Raw genomic sequence first — 12,316 nt, 5'->3', positions numbered from 1 at the left:
TGATGCAGGACTGGATGGCAGCCATTTTAACTCTTAATTACACCCCAAGGCACCGGGGGGTCATTTGATAAACATAAAGCAGGACCTGTAAGGTTCTGCAGATGATGAATATGAAAGCTAAAGACTACTTTTATTTAAAAGGTTGCTGATAATAATAGTCTCAGAAATGTAATTGCTGCATCTGCTGTACCTTAAAAAAGTAGGCTCAAAAAAGTTGGCATAGCTGTACTAGGGGCCCACCAGACAGCATTTATGTTTAAATGTGTCTCCTGACCACAGAAGTGATTCTAGAAATGGCCCTCAAGTACCCAGAGGTGAGGATTTAAATGGCTGCTCTTTACCAGTGACTAACAGTCTAAAGCTTTGAGGTGGGTTAGTTCACTGGAAGGCCAGGTGTTAAGAAAGAGAAAGACAATGGGTGTGAAAGGAATTCTTGTTGTCGTATTAGTGGGTTATCAAGCTGTTCTATTTAACATTTTAAAACAAAATCACGCTGTGATATTCACATTTTCTTGTCTACAGCCCTCATCTGTTTTTCATTTCCTGTGTGTAAAACTGAGGCTCAACCACCTCTCTTAAGGACAGGCTATAAGCGCTTTTACCAGTTTGTCAGCACATTCAATGAAGCACTTTATTTTTACATGTCCAGTCATATCAAACTTAGTTTTGTAGCTGATTTTGTATTTCTTCTTAAATATTTATTATTTTGTTCTTGGCTATTTGCATAATTTTTGACAACTTTGAATTCTCCATTTAGCTCTTGTCCCTACTTTTCTATGAATAATCATATCTACTTCAACACATCCATATCAATTCTAAAACTTGGCCTGTGTGTCCAGCGTAAAGTGCTGCTTTGCTCACTATTTCCTTAATTCAGGAAGTGAGAAGTTAAGCAAAATTACACCTTTTATTGGCTAACAAGAAATATTACAATATGCAAGCTTTTGAGGCAACTCAGGCCCCTTCTTCAATCACATCTTTCTACAGGGTGGTCCAGATCTAATTATGCAGATCCAGATTGTCTGGATGACTTTGATTTATGCGAAGACGATTCTTCATGTCGTCAGTTCGCACACTTCTCGATGGTCTGGGATTTTTTTGGGTGATTTTTTATGTAATGAACTTAATAAGTTATAACATAATGAAAATTGCATAATAAGATCTGGACCACCCTATAGGTAGTCAATAAAAGGGGTCATTTTGCCTAACTTCTCTCTATATCCATAACTAGCAAAATACCCGTGCTTCGCAGCGGAGAAGTTGTGTGTTAAAGAAGTAATGAAAAAGAAAAGGAAACATTTTAATAATAACGTAACATGATTGACAATGTAATTGTTTTGTCATTGTCATGAGTGTTGCTGGCATATATATATATATATATATATATATATATATATATATATATACACACACACGCATATAAACATATATATATACACACACACACATATATATGCATATATATACACATATACATATACATATATAGCATAATAACCGCACTTTGCAGCGGAGAAGTAGTGTGTTAAAAGTAATGAAAAGAAAAGGAAACATAATGAAAAAGAAATGGAAACATTTTGAATAATAACGTAACATGATTGACATTGTCATGAGTGCTGCTGTCATATATATATATATATATATGTATATATACATATATATATATACACACACATAAACATATATATACATATACACACATATATACAGTATATATACATATACATCCACATATATATACATATATATGTGCACAAAACCACGCTTTTATCAAGGCTTCCGTTGGGTAGTCTTTTGAAATGAAATTTTCCTCCAATCAGTCCTAGCAACGCGCTTTCTTCCGACTGTTACATTTTTGTAGCTCTGATGTGTGCATCAATGTAATCGGTGTACCAGGAAATCATGCATTGACAGAAGTTCCCCTTTGCTTGGAATGCAAAGTGTGATTAAATGCGTTATTTTTTAACGCGTTATGGAGCACATGCATCGAAGCTTCTCAGCTGTGCTTGTGCTAAGAAAAGGAAACATTTTAAAAATAATTTAACATGATTGTCAATGTAACCTTTTCAATCAATCAATCAACATTTATTTATATAGCACATATTCATACAAAAAAATGTAGCTCAAAGTGCTTTACAAAATGAATAGAAAAATAGAAGACACAATAAAAAATAAACATAAGTCAACATTAATTAACATAGAATAAGAGTAAGGTCCGATGGCCAGGGTGGACAGAAAAACAAAAAAACTCCAAAGGCTGGAGAAAAAATAAAATCTGTAGGGGTTCCAGACCATGAGACCGCCCAGTCCCCTCTGGGCAATCTACCTAACATTAGTCAAACAGTCCTCTTTGTATTTAGGGTTTTCATGGAAGGACCTGATGATGATGGTCACGTAGACTTCTGGCTTTCAGTCCATCAATGTTGGTGCATCATGATGCTTTGAGTAGGTGGTGGTGGCGCAGGCCGCCACCACAAAGAAACCGGAAAAAACAGAAGAGAGAGTAGGGTCAGTATGGATTTTGGAGCCACTGTGAATAGTTATTATGAAGAATTGAACATACAGAGTATCAGTATTAAGTTAAAGTGAAGTTATAAAAAGGCCATGTTAAAGTAATGTGTTTTCAGCAGTGTTTTAAAGTGCTCTACTGTATTTGCCTGGCGAATTCCTATTGGCAGGCTATTCCAGATTTTAGGTGCATAACAGCAGAAGGCCACCTCACCACTTCTTTTAAGTTTAGCTTTTGGAATTATAAGGAGATACTCATTTGAAGATCTAAGGTTACGATTTGGAATATAACGTGTCAGGCATTCCGATATATAAGATGGAGCGAGATTATTTAAGGCTTTATAAACCATAAGCAGTATTTTAAAGTCAATCCTGAATGACACAGGCAACCAGTGTAGTGACATCAAAACTGGAGAAATGTGTTCGGATTTTCTTTTCCCAGTTAGGATTCTAGCAGCTGCATTCTGCACTCGTTGCAAGTGATTGATGTCTTTTTTGGGTAGTCCTGAGAGGAGTGCGTTAAAGTAATCTAGTCTACTGAAAACAAAAGCGTGAATTAATTTCTCCGCATCTTTCAATGATATAAGAGGTCTAACTTTTGCTATATTTCTTAAGTGAAAAAATGCTGTCCTAGTGGTCTGATAACTATGCGATTTAAAATTCAGATTACAGTCAACGGTTACCCCTAAATTTTTTACTTCCGTCTTAACTTTTAATCCTAGTGCATCAAGTTTATTTCTGATAACCTCATTGAATCCATTATTGCCAATTACTAAAATTTCTGTTTTTTCTTTATTTAGTTTGAGAAAATTACTATTCATCCATTCAGAAATACCAGTAAGACATTTTGTTAGTGTATCGAAAGAGTCGGAGTTATCAGGTGCTATTGATAAGTAATAAAATTTTGTAAGTAGTGCCTGGAGGATTCAGAGTGTGGAGAAACTCAAGAGACAGCGTGTGTATTAACTTGTGGATTTTTCTGTGAGTATTTGGTGGCAGCGTCACAAAGTTGCTTCCACAAGACTGCATTAGCTGTGGAGCTCAGCTCAGAGCGAAATGAGGTGAATGGGAGGGGAGATGATGACGTGACTCCCCCACCCGCCTTAACTGTTAATCCCCCCACAAACACAGTCTCTCAGAATTTGCATAAGCACAGCCCTTCACCAGCAATTTTAACTTAGTTACAAAGTGATCAAAACTCTCGTTTATATCCTGCGTCCTCACATTAAACTTGTATCCCGCATTAGCCGTGGACATGACAAACGCCAGCGGCAGCCTGTCTATGAACTTAATTTAAACTTTAGGTTTACACCGTGCTTTGTTTCCGAAGTAGCTGCACTCATGAATATGCTTGTATGTGTCACTCGCTCGCTTCTTATTGTTTCGCTGCCTTCTCAATTATATAATGCATGTTTTCTTCAGCGCTTTTTGGAGCTCTTCCTTGTTTTCTACGTACTGCGTTGACAGTCAGTTCACGTGATTACATGAGAGGCGTGATGATGTCACACGAAACTCCGCCCCTCACGGCCATCGAGCTTAACTCCATTACAGTATATGGAGAAAAATAGGTTACAGTTATGACCATTACGCATAGAATTTTGAAATGAAACCTGCCCAACTTTTGTAAGTAAGCTGTAAGGAATGAGCCTGCCAAATTTCAGCCTTCCACCTACACGGGAAGTTGGAGAATTAGTGATGAGTGAGTGAGTGAGTCAGTGAGTGAGTGAGTCAGTGGGGGTTTTGCCTTTTATTAGTATAGATGACTAACATGGTTCAACACCCTAGTACTTAATGCAGTAATTAAATTACACTTAATGATGTAAGAATCAGACTTTTCACATCAGCAAGTTACCAGACACCAAATTCTTTGTAGTCTTTGTCAAAAATAAAATGTAAGTTTATCAAATTAAAATCCTTCTGCCTCTCTGAGCCCACCTCTTTGGGGTTTATGCTACTGTTACTCCTGGGGGCATCCTCCTAGAACGTTCTTTATTGGCCAGTCCTGAGCTACCACAAATATTTAAATGGATAGGTAACCATCATGTGGCCTGGTCACAAAAATATGTAATAAGAGGCCATGAATATAGTGACTGGATTTCCTACTGTTAATAGATTGAGGTATTTTCTCCATAACAGAAGGTCCCACAGTGTTCCTTTCCTTGTTTTCTTACAACTAGACCATCTCATATATATCTGTGTATGTAAAACAGATACTTCATGCATATTATTCTTGATAAAGTCATTTAAGGATCTCTACTCCATCACTTTTGTTGTATGCCATGCCAGTTCATACATGGTACTGCATTCTTATATCCATATCTATCTATACATATCCAAATACCACTGACTCACTCATCACGAAATCTCCTGAATTATGAGGACTTGAAATTTGGAATGTAGATTACCCTTGGCCCAACAGGTGCTCACTAAGAAAACGTTTTAACAATTTCATGGTCCAAGCGCGAAATTTCTTATAGTTTTTAGACTCTTTTGTATATCTGTCTGCTTTTCACATCCTGTTTCACTAATACATAGGCGAAGCCACGGGGAATGGCTAGTATATATATATATATATATATATATATATACAGTCATGAATGCACGCCTGAGGGTTGCCCTATAGGTTCCAAACAGGTATTTGAAACCACACTGAGCCAGGAGGGTGCGCTACTGCTAACATATCAGTCTGTTCTTCCCTCCACACTATGGCCCCAGAAGGACCTAGCCCCGCCCCCTTCAGCTTTAATTGATTGTCTTTCTCAATGATCCTACTCCGTTCAAACAGAATTATCTACAAATGTGAGAACCTAAATGGACACTCACTGTGGATTGTGATGATTGCTTCTCACAGAAGTAGTGGCCCATTCTTATTTGAAATTGGCAGTCGGAACATGAGGACATAAATTAGTCATTCCCAAACCGGAGCAAAGGAGCAACTCATTCAAACATGCGGGGGTCATCAGTATTGGGTAAAGTCCCCATACTTAGCACTTACTTTATGACGCTCTCAATAACTGAGTTGTGAATTAAGTGGAAAGGGAAGCTGTTACGATCAAATATTCACTCATTCTGCACACACACACATACAAGCAGACATTCTACTATCAATTTCAATGCCTGCATGAGTATCTAAATTCAAAGAATTAAGTATTTGAAAGAAACACTACAATACATGAAGTGGTTATACAGCTTTTATTAGCATTTTAATGTGTTCAAGCAAAACAAATGCAATAAGTGAATAAAAGCATGCTAGGCAGAAATCAAATCAGACCTTTTAATTAATACATAAAGACTTAATTTCCTATCTGACTCAATTCAAAGCATTCATGGCTGATTTACCTCAGCAAAATTATAGAAGGCGCAAATGTCTATTCTTGGGAGCATGCGAAGGCTGTTATTAAATCTGTGAAGGTTGGCCAAAAAGATACCACAACAAATTAACACCCAACATCTGCACTTAATTCCTTGTAAACAGATTCCGTTCTGCTTTCGCTGACAGATGGCTTGTTAAAAAGCAATTAAATACATCCGAATAAATAATTATACATTTATCCTACAAATCTGGTTAAGGACGTTATTCATATGGTGATGTAGTTTTCAAACAAAAACAATAAAGCTAATTTTAAAGCATATAGTTAAGTTGAAGAGATGTTTATTAATTTTCTCTCTCTTGGATTTTTATATGCTAGCTGTGTGCAGTTCTTCCAGCACTGACCCCAATGGATTATTGTTCATTTTATTGCTCTTTTTTGGTTGCTATCCTTTGAAGAACTGCTTATTTTAGCCACACCAGAATGGCAGCTGTGTCGCTCTGACAAGCTTGTCATTTTTACAGGATTCCCTGTGGCCAGTGCTGAAGCTGCTCATCTGAATAATGGAATGCCAGGTCATATTTCTGTTCATGCAGCCGTGCGACGTACAGGTAATCCTTGTTAATGCCTTTTGTATCCATGACAATATTGTGTTCCTGCATTAGCCTAAATGTTTCTGTTAATTCAAATTTATAAATATTTAATAAAATTGTAGTATTACATGTCTTTATGGAGTTTTTGGGAACTATTTTATTACTTAATTTATTTTTGTACAGTTTGTTTATGCAGCGTGAGTCGTGTCGCCTGACCACAGTTGGCACAATGGTGACTTCAGTGGAATTTCCACTAGAAATATGGCGAAGGCTCAATGTAATGTTATTGTCATGAGTTGAAAACAAATTTTTTTTTTTGGAAATATATTTTTCTAGTGTGAGATAAAGCTTCCTTTCCATGTTTTACAATAAGTATTATTAAGTTAAATATTCTCTAGAGAAGTATTTCTCAAAAATATAAAATTATTTGTGATTATGTTTTTAATTTTACTGCAAGTTGCTATGTGTATGTTATGGTTGCTAGACACATGTTCCCAGAAGTCACAGGTAATTTTGTCATCTATGCAACAAAAGTAAAAGCCACCATTGTCATTTATTTGTTGTCCAACTTGGTGTATTATCAAAAGGCCTCCTTGCACATTTACCTCAATTTTTCTTTTGATTTTGACATTGCTTTGTTTTTAACTTTAATTTTGCCTTACCCAATTGGATAATTTACTAATATTTTTGTTGTCTTTGTGCCTACCTTGCAGCGCACATCTTTAGTTGCTCACTTCCTGGTTGTCTTTGCTTCGGCCTGTACATCCACTCAAAAATATTCAGTGGACGTTAGGTTCATTTTGAAGAATGTCAAGTGCCAGCATTCATTTTAGGTTTTAAATCTCGTTTTGACTTTAATTTTTGGTTTACTCCTGTACTTTGCTTGTGTATGTCTTTTGATCTGTGCAGTTTTGAAACTGCCTAGAGTGACTAGGATTCTCACCTCAATGTTATTATCAGTATTTCATTTTTCTCACAATATGCATTTAGAATAATCACATACAGTACCTTCATAAAGATGTTGCTTCTTTGGATTAAAAATACATTGTTTCTGATATGGGATCTATGCAGTTAATTTGTAGAAACAAAAATCTTTATACAATATACTAGACGTTAAGCCCGTTACAATAACGGGCGCTAGAACAGTATTGCATGAACATTATTAGGAACAGTCTACTGTATATTAAATGGCAAGGGACCTTGACCTCATTCTGTTTATTGTCTTAATTTTTTTGTTAAAAATATTTTTGCAAGAAGCCTAAAGTAAAATAATATTAAAAATAAAATAGAAACGTATATGACAATACAGTAAGTATAATTAATATTGCCTTAGTGTAAAACTTTATAACAATCTGTAATACACAATATCTGAAGAAGACATTTAGGAAAATGTTTTTATTTTTTTACGACAGGAAATTTTTCAATAAAATTTCATTATAGACAACATTTTTTGTAAACACTCTTGTTCAGGACCATCTACAACATTGACAACAACATCTGTAAAACTTCTAACTCTTGATAATGTAACATTTAACTGACCGTGGCTGAATACTGGTTCTGGCAAGTAAATGGCAACTTTTTCTAAGGTTTGCCCTTGAGCTTTATTAATTGTTATGGCAAAGGCTAATGTAACTGGAAATTGTCGCCTTCTTATGGTAAAGGGTAAATTAGTAGAGGATAGAGCCAAATCAATACAGGGAATATTCTGACGCTCATTTTCTTTTTTACAATCGATCTATTTGCTCGTATTTTTCTTTGTCTTTCAGCCTTTCTTTTGTTGATGTTTACTTGCTGAGCTTCCAGTGTGTGTGCGTCCACGATGCCGGTCGTGTGTGTCGCACTGAGCCTCGCACATGCGCACTTCACGAAAAGACACACACGGACACCTGAACGTACACAGGGGTTTTATTAAAGAGGATGATAATTCACTACCGTGGCTGTTCATTTGTCTGTCCAGGATTTTAAATCACCTGTAGCTTGCAAACCGTTTGAACTATTGAACTGAAATGTGGTACACATATACAGTGGTATGAAAAACTATTTGCCCCCTTCCTGATTTCTTATCCTTTTGCATGTTTGTCACACAAAATGTTTCTGATCATCAAACACATTTAACCATTAGTCAAATATAACACAAGTAAACACAAAATGCAGTTTTTAAATGATGGTTTTTATTATTTAGGGAGAAAAAAAAATCCAAACCTACATGGCCCTGTGTGAAAAAAGTAATTGCCCCCTGAACCTAATAACTGGTTGGGCCACCCATAGCAGCAATAACTGCAATCAAGCGTTTGCGATAACTTGCAATGAGTCTTTTACAGCGCTCTGGAGGAATTTTGGCCCACTCGTCTTTGCAGAATTGTTGTAATTCAGCTTTATTTAAGGGTTTTCTTGCATGAACCGTCTTTTTAAGGTCATGCCATAACATCTCAATTGGATTCAGGTCAGGACTTTGACTAGGCCACTCCAAAGTCTTCATTTTGTTTTTCTTCAGCCATTCAGAGGTGGATTTGCTGGTGTGTTTTGGGTCATTGTCCTGTTGCAGCAGCCAAGATCGCTTCAGCTTGAGTTGACGAACAGATGGCCGGACATTCTCCTTCAGGATTTTTTGGTAGACAGTAGAATTCATGGTTCCATCTATCACAGCAAGCCTTCCAGGTCCTGAAGCAGCAAAACAACCCCAGACCATCACACTACCACCACCATATTTTACTGTTGGTATGATGTTCTTTTTCTGAAATGCTGTGTTCCTTTTACGCCAGATGTACCGGGACATTTGCCTTCCAAAAAGTTCAACTTTTGTCTCATCAGTCCACAAGGTATTTTCCCAAAAGTCTTGGCAATTATTGAGATGTTTCTTAGCAAAATTGAGACGAGCCCTAATGTTAACATGTTAACAGTGGTTTGCGTCTTGGAAATCTGCCATGCAGGCCGTTTTGCCCAGTCTCTTTCTTATGGTGGAGTCGTGAACACTGACCTTAATTGAGGCAAGTGAGGCCTGCAGTTCTTTAGACATTGTCCTGGGGTCTTTTGTGACCTCTCGGATGAGTCGTCTCTGCGCTCTTGGGGTAATTTTGGTCGGCCGGCCACTCCTGGGAAGGTTCACCACTGTTCCATGTTTTTGCCATTTGTGGATAATGGCTCTCACTGTGGTTCGCTGGAGTCCCAAAGCTTTAGAAATGGCTTTATAACCTTTACCAGACTGATAGATCTCAATTACTTCTGTTCTCATTTGTTCCTGAATTTCTTTGGATCTTGGCATGATGTCTAGTTTTTGAGGTGTTTTTGGTCTACTTCTCTGTGTCAGGCAGCTCCTATTTAAGTGATTTCTTGATTGAAACAGGTGTGGCAGTAATCAGGCCTGGGGGTGGCTACGGAAATTAAACTCATGTGTGATACACCACAGTTAGGTTATTTTTTAACAAGGGGGCAATTACTTTTTCACACAGGGCCATGCAGGTTTGGATTTTTTTTCTCCCTAAATAATAAAAACCATCATTTAAAAACTGCATTTTGTGTTTACTTGTGTTATATTTGACTAATGGTTAAATGTGTTTGATGATCAGAAACATTTTGTGTGACAAACATGCAAAAGAATAAGAAATCAGGAAGGGGGCAAATAGTTTTTTACACCACTGTATAACGTGACATCTACTATCCACGTGCAGGGTGATGATTGACCTCCAAGGTTATCTATTTTTATTTTAATTTTATTGTAGAATCAACTCTCGGCAGTGGCTGGAAGGGTGGCCGTGCGGCGCATGTTTACAGGTGCCATTCTCATCCCTCATCTCTTAAATCATTCTTCAGGCAGATTGAAGACTTTAGTGCCACCTTAAGTAAAAAATGAAAAAAAACGTACTAAGTAATTGCAACACAAACACTGACTTAATCAGTTTTAACGTGAAAAGATGACGACTAAAAGTAAAGAAGAAGCGGACCGCTAGGGTGGAAAAAAGAAGAGCTGCTTAGGAAGCAGCAAGTGCATCAACCTCTGAGCAAAAGAAATCTAAATGTACAGAGAAAAAGTATGAAAACTAGGAATGCTCAAGTGTATTCCTGTATGTTATTGGGCAGTGTGTTGTTACTAGTATATATACATATATATATATATTGTGATTCAGACTACAAATGCTGTGATTCAGACTATGAATGTTATGAATATATATATATATATATATATATAGTCTTACATATAATAATAAATAATAATTCTATATAGCACTTTTCTCAAAACTCAAAGCGCTCAGCAATTGCAGGTTATTCGTCTTGCTCAAGGGCCCAACAGAGCAGAGTCCCTTTTGGCATTTACAGTAACTTGTAAAAAAATCAACATTCCTTAGGAAAATAAATATATCCAAATGTAAAGTACTTAGTGGGAAAATGGAATGTTATGAAAATGGAATGACAGTAATCAGGTTTCAGAATTTAAGCTCTTCAAATCTATTATGGACACAAAGTACCCAAGGGTAATTGTGAGCATAAAAACACCAGGGGCCTCATGTATAAACGGTGCGCATGCACAGAAATGTTGCTTACGAACGTTTCCACATTCAAATCGTGATGTATAAAACCTAAACTTGGCATAAAGCCACACACATTTCCACAGTACCTCATACCCTGTCGTACGCAAGTTCTCCGCTCGGTTTTGCAGACTGACGGCACCCAGCGTCAAAGCAATGCCACTGTTCCTGTGTGGTTTATCTTTCTTTTTCAGATCCACATCCCTGACGCGGCTTTATAAATACGCTGAAATTAGCTGCTGTCACACACGTGTGCATGGGAAGCAGCTGAAGGGCTTAGACAATACTGTTTATACATCTGCCCGGGGGGTGCGCTGGCGCTCTTTCTGAGTTCTCTGCAGGTCTTACCGGAAATCCCACCGGGAGCCGCCATTTCCAGGAAGGACACACCACCTCCGGTTCCGGCCCCAAGAATGAGGTCACTTCCGGTTCCGGCCCCAAGGGTGATGTCACTTCCAGTTCCGGCCCAGAGGACGACATCATTTCCGCCCTCTGAGCTATAAAGCTCACTGCCTTTGCTTAGGCAGGCAGTTCTGTCTTGGACTCTGTTGTGTAAACAACTGTTTTGAAAATGCCTCAAATTCTATTGCAGCCGGGAAACCGCATTAAACGGGTGGCTGCCCCAAACCTTTTCACGCCTCTGGTCTCCAGTTATTACAGTGGCGTAGTCGGCAGGATGGTGTCCCGAAGAACCGGGACACGGACCTTCAAGGAACCAGGTGGGTGAGTACCAGGGCCGAGTTTCGGGGCAGGGAGTGCGCCGGAGGGTCAGGAAGGACGCGGTGCAGGCTCTGCTCCACGAGCATAACCCGGGGCTACCAACCCATCTCGTGGAGAAGGTAGAGGGGACCCACAGGCGTGGGCTGGCTTCTGGGGAAAACACACGAGTGGCTCAGTATGCTCTTCTGGGTAGGAAAGCCGAGCCGCCCATCGGGACCAAGGTCCCTGTTAACGATGGGCTGTCCCCAGGCCGGCAGGTAAAGAATATAATAGACTGGGAGTTTAACCCAACAAAGGGCTGTCAGAGCAGGCTATGGCTCTCTGGCAACAGGTGGGTGAGTGGCTACGCCATTTGATTTGACCCCCTTGCAAATAGTGCAGCAAGTGGCCTGTTTTTTGCTGCTACAGCGAATACCCCAGGAATTTGCCCAGCCGGCCTGGGGAGAATTCCATTCTGGACGAGCTGCTACAGCTCTTGCAACCCAGAGGCCGGCTGTGAAACCGGGAGGGCAGACCAGCCGCTCTGTGGACTACCGGGAGTTATGTCCTACAAAGCAGTCCCTTCCACGCAATCCAGAGCCTGTTCGAAGTCGCCGGGCCGTCTGGCTTGCGACCTGTCGGGGACAAGGCGGACCGTAGGGGACAATGGCGGGGTTGTTTG

Source organism: Polypterus senegalus, chromosome 3 (genome assembly GCF_016835505.1).
Source record: "Polypterus senegalus isolate Bchr_013 chromosome 3, ASM1683550v1, whole genome shotgun sequence".
Taxonomy (NCBI): Eukaryota; Metazoa; Chordata; class Cladistia; order Polypteriformes; family Polypteridae; genus Polypterus; species Polypterus senegalus.
Note: the sequence above shows the minus strand (reverse complement) of the source record.